Consider the following 4,397-nt stretch of genomic DNA (forward strand, 5'->3'; position numbering starts at 1 on the left):
TATTGGTGGAGCTAAAGAGCTCTGTAATACTTGTCCAAGCAGGGCCAAGAGACCAAAGACCAGGGAGAGGCATGCCTGTGTGCATGGCTGAGAAATTGTCTTGATTAAAGAAGTGTGTTCCAAGTAATTTCTGATCCTGAAATGATTGTTACTTCCCTAATAAATGCTATCATCGTGACTTCTTGTTGTTGTTTAAGTGCCATGGAGTCGGCTCCTACTCATAGCGACCCTGAACAGGGTTTCCGAGGCTGTAAATCTTTATGGGAGCAGAAAGCCTCATCTTTCTCCCGCAGAACAGCTGGTAGTTTCAAACTGCTGACCCTGCAGTTCACAGCCTGATTCATAACCACTACGCTACTAGTGCTCCTTCATCATCGTGACTATGGCCTGTGAATTCCATGTGGCTATTGCAACCGATTGGAGTCCTGGTGTGGTGCTGTGGGTTAATGCATCAGACTGCAAAGCTGTTTGAACTGCAAGGTCGGCAGTTCAAGCTCACCAGCTGCTCCTCGGAAACCCTATACAGGGTCGCTATAGGTCGGAACCAACCCAACGGCACTTCACAACAACAACAATTGCAACGGATTATTGAACCTACAAAGAAGTAGAGAGTATTGTGAGAAGGATGGTGTAAGAAATAGTAAAAAGATTGGAGACAGGAAGCATGTCTGACCTCCCTCTCTTAAGAATCAGCCTTGGGCTGTTGATCATCTTGATTCTCTCTCCTCTTTGTGAAGTTAGAGGAGGTTAGACACTACCCCCACACCACGCTTCCAAGAAGATAACCTAACAAGAGGACTGATATGAACACAAGAATTTATTTTTCAGTGCAGTATTATTTAGCGAAGATGAGAAACGGAAATGATCTAGATGTCCAACAATGTTACTGTTGTTAGTTGCTGGTCAAAGTTGGTTCTGATTCATAGTGACTCTGTACAACAGAACAAAATACTACCTGGTATTGTTCCATTTTTACAACAATTTCTATGTTTGAGCCCAGTGTTGCAGCCACTATGTCAAACTAGCTAGTTGAGGGTCTTCCTCTTTTCCACTGACCTTCTACCTTACCAAGCATGATTTTCTTCTCCAGGGGCTGATGCCTCCTGATGAAATGTCCAAAGTACATACAACTCAGAGCATTCGCTATGAGTTGAAACCGACTCGATGATAACAAAAAGGAGCATTCTGGCTGTACTTCTTCCAAGACAGATAAGTTCATTATTCTGCCAGTCCATGGTGTATTTAATATTCTTTACCAATACTATAGGAGTCCTGGTGTGGCACTGCAGGATAAGCATTGGACTACTAACCACAAGGTCAGTAGTTCAAACCCACAAGCGACTCCTTGAAAAGCCTATGTTGTTGTTGTTGAGTGCTGTCAAGTTGATTCTGACTCATAGCGACCCTGTATAGGGTTTCCTAGGAGTGGTTGGTGGGCTTGAACCATGGACCTTGTGGCCTATCCACAGCATCACACCAGGAGTCCTGGAAACCCTATCTAGGGTCGCTGAGTCAGAACAGACTTACAGGCACTCAACAACAACAACAATAACCAATACCATAAGTCAAAGACATTAGTTCTTTGGTCTTCCTTAATCATTGTTCAGCTCTAACATGTGTATGAGATGATTGAAAATAACCACTGACTCAGGTCAGGTGCACCTTAATCTTTAAAGTGACATCTCTGCTTGTTAACACTTTAAAGAGATCTTTTGCAGCAGATTTGCCCAATGCAATACGTCCTTTGATTTAATGAAAGCTGCTTCCATTGACATTGATTATGGATCCAAATAAAATTAAATCCCTGACACCTTCAGCCTTTTCTCTGTTTATTATGATGTTGGCTACTGATCCAGTTAGGAGGATTTTTGTTTTCTTTATGTTGAGATATAATCCATGCTGAAGGCTGTGGTCTTTGATTTTCATCAATACTTCAAGTCCTCTTTCAGCAAACACGGTTTTGTCATCTGCAAATAACAGGTTGTTACTGAGTCTTCTTTCAATCCTAATGTCAAGTTCTTGACACAGTCCAGCTTCTCGGATTATTTGCTCAGCATACAGATGGAATGTTGTTGTTAAGTGCCGTTGAGTCAATTCCGACCCATAGTGACCCTGTATAGGGTTTCCAAGGAGCAGCTCTAGTGAGCTTGAACTGCCAACCTTGCAGTTCAAACGGCTTTGCAGTCTGTGCATTAACCCTAAATATGGCCAAAGGATACAGCTCTGGCACACATCTTTCCTGATCTTATACCATGAAATATCCCCTTGTTTTGTTCAAGTGACTACTCTTCAGTACAGGTTCCACATGAGCACAATTAAATGCTCTAGAACTCCCATTTTAATAATATCTGTAGTAAATTCATTGTGATCCACACAATCAAATGCCTTTGCACAGTCAATAAAACACAGGTAAACATCTTTCTGACAATCTTTACTTTTAGCCAAGATACATCTGACATCATTCCACATCCTCTTCTGAATCCAGCTTTAATTTCTGGCAGTTTCCTGTCCATGTACTGCTCCAACTGTTTTCAGATTATCTTCAGCAAAATTTTACTTGTGTATACAATATTAATGGTATTGTATGATAATTTCTGCATTCTGTTGGAACACCTTTCTTTGGAATAGGCACAAATATGGATCTCTACAGTTGGTTGACCAGGTACCTGTCTTCCAAATTTCTTGGCATAGATGAGTGAGCACCTTCAGTGCTGTAGCATCCATTTGTTGAAGCATTTCTATTGGTATTCTGCCCATTTCTGGAGCCTTGTTTTCATCAGCGCTTTCAAAGCAGCTTCCACGGCTTCCCTCAGTACCAGCGGTTCTTGGTTATATGCTATGTCCTGAAATGATTGAATGTCAATTCTTTTTGGTTCAGTGACTTTGTGTATTCCTTCCACCTTCCCTTGATACTTCCTACATCATTGAATATTTTGTCCATAGAATCCTTCAATATTACAACTTGAGTCTTGAAATTTTTCTTCAGTTCTTTCAACTTGAGAAATGCCGAGCATATTCTCCCTCACCCCCTTTCCAGGTCTTTGCACATTCATTATAATACTTTACTTTGTCTTCTCGAGTTAACCTTTGAAATCTTCTGTTCAACTCTTTTACTTCATTATTTTGGTGCACAAGCATTCATTAAAGAGAAATGTGCAGTACCCTTGAAGAAGTTTCACAGAGACCTTCCCAATCACATAAGAGCAGTAAGAATGTCACTTTTTGAGAAAAATCAGATGGTGGGAAGTTTGCTGAAGCCAAAAGAGTGTTGTAAACTGCTAACCACTAGTTGGTGACTTAAAAAAAACCTGAAAGGAGACATTGTTGTTGTTAAGTGCCATTGAGTCAGTTCCGACTCATAGCGAGGGTTTCTGAGGAGCAGCTGGTGGGTTTGAACTACCAACCTTGTGGTTCACAGTCAAGTGTTGATCCTACAGCACCACACAAGGAGACATTAGCATACTAAAAATTATACACCTGGCTGGAAAGCTAGCATCATAATAAGACATACTAGGGGTCAACACCTTTGTATTCCTCACTGTGCATGCTTAACCTGTAGTAACATGAAATTGTATGCATAGCATGATTCTGATGTAATCCTCCCCCTATATACAGAACTTAGAAAGCTCCTAGAGGCAGGCAGGATCAAAGGAGACCCTCCTCCCTGTCTCAGTTTTGCACACAAGCTTAATAAATGCTGTTCCTTTTGCTTTTTACCTAGGTATGTCTTCATTGGCTCAAATCACTGTGGGCCACAAACCCAGTGATTTGAGGGTAGCAAATTTGGTGACCTAGATTGGACACATGCCAGATTGGACTATTAGAGCACAAGGAGCTCTTGTAGAATAGTGGTTACGAATTGAGCTGCTAACCTCAAGGTCAGCGGTTCGAAACTACCAGCTGTTCTGCGGGAGAAAGATGAGGTATTCTGCTCCTATAAAGATTTACAGCCTCGGAAACCCTATAGAGGATCGCTATAAATCAGAACCGACTCCATGGCACACCACCACCATCACCATTAGAGCACACCCAGATCTGTGGTCTGCCACATTCCACTGTGGCAGTAACTATACCTGTTGTTGTTGTTAGGTGCCATAGAGTTGGTACCTACCCATAGCGAATTTATGCACAGCAGAACGAAACACTGCCCGATCCTGGGCCAACTACACTACTGTTGCCACACTTGAGTCCATAGTTACTGTTTTATATATATATTGTTGTTGCTACATGCCGTTGAGTTGGTTCCGACCCATAGCGACCCTGGAAAGGGTTTCCGAGGAGCGTCTGGTGAGCTTGAACAGCCAACTTTGCAGTTCAAATGGCTTTGCCATCTGGCGTATTAACCCACAGCGCCACACCAGGACACTCTCTCTCTCTCTCTCTCTCTCTCTCTCTCT

This window comes from Chrysochloris asiatica, unplaced genomic scaffold, assembly GCF_000296735.1.
Source record: "Chrysochloris asiatica unplaced genomic scaffold, ChrAsi1.0 scaffold00128, whole genome shotgun sequence".
In the NCBI taxonomy this organism is placed as follows: Eukaryota; Metazoa; Chordata; class Mammalia; order Afrosoricida; family Chrysochloridae; genus Chrysochloris; species Chrysochloris asiatica.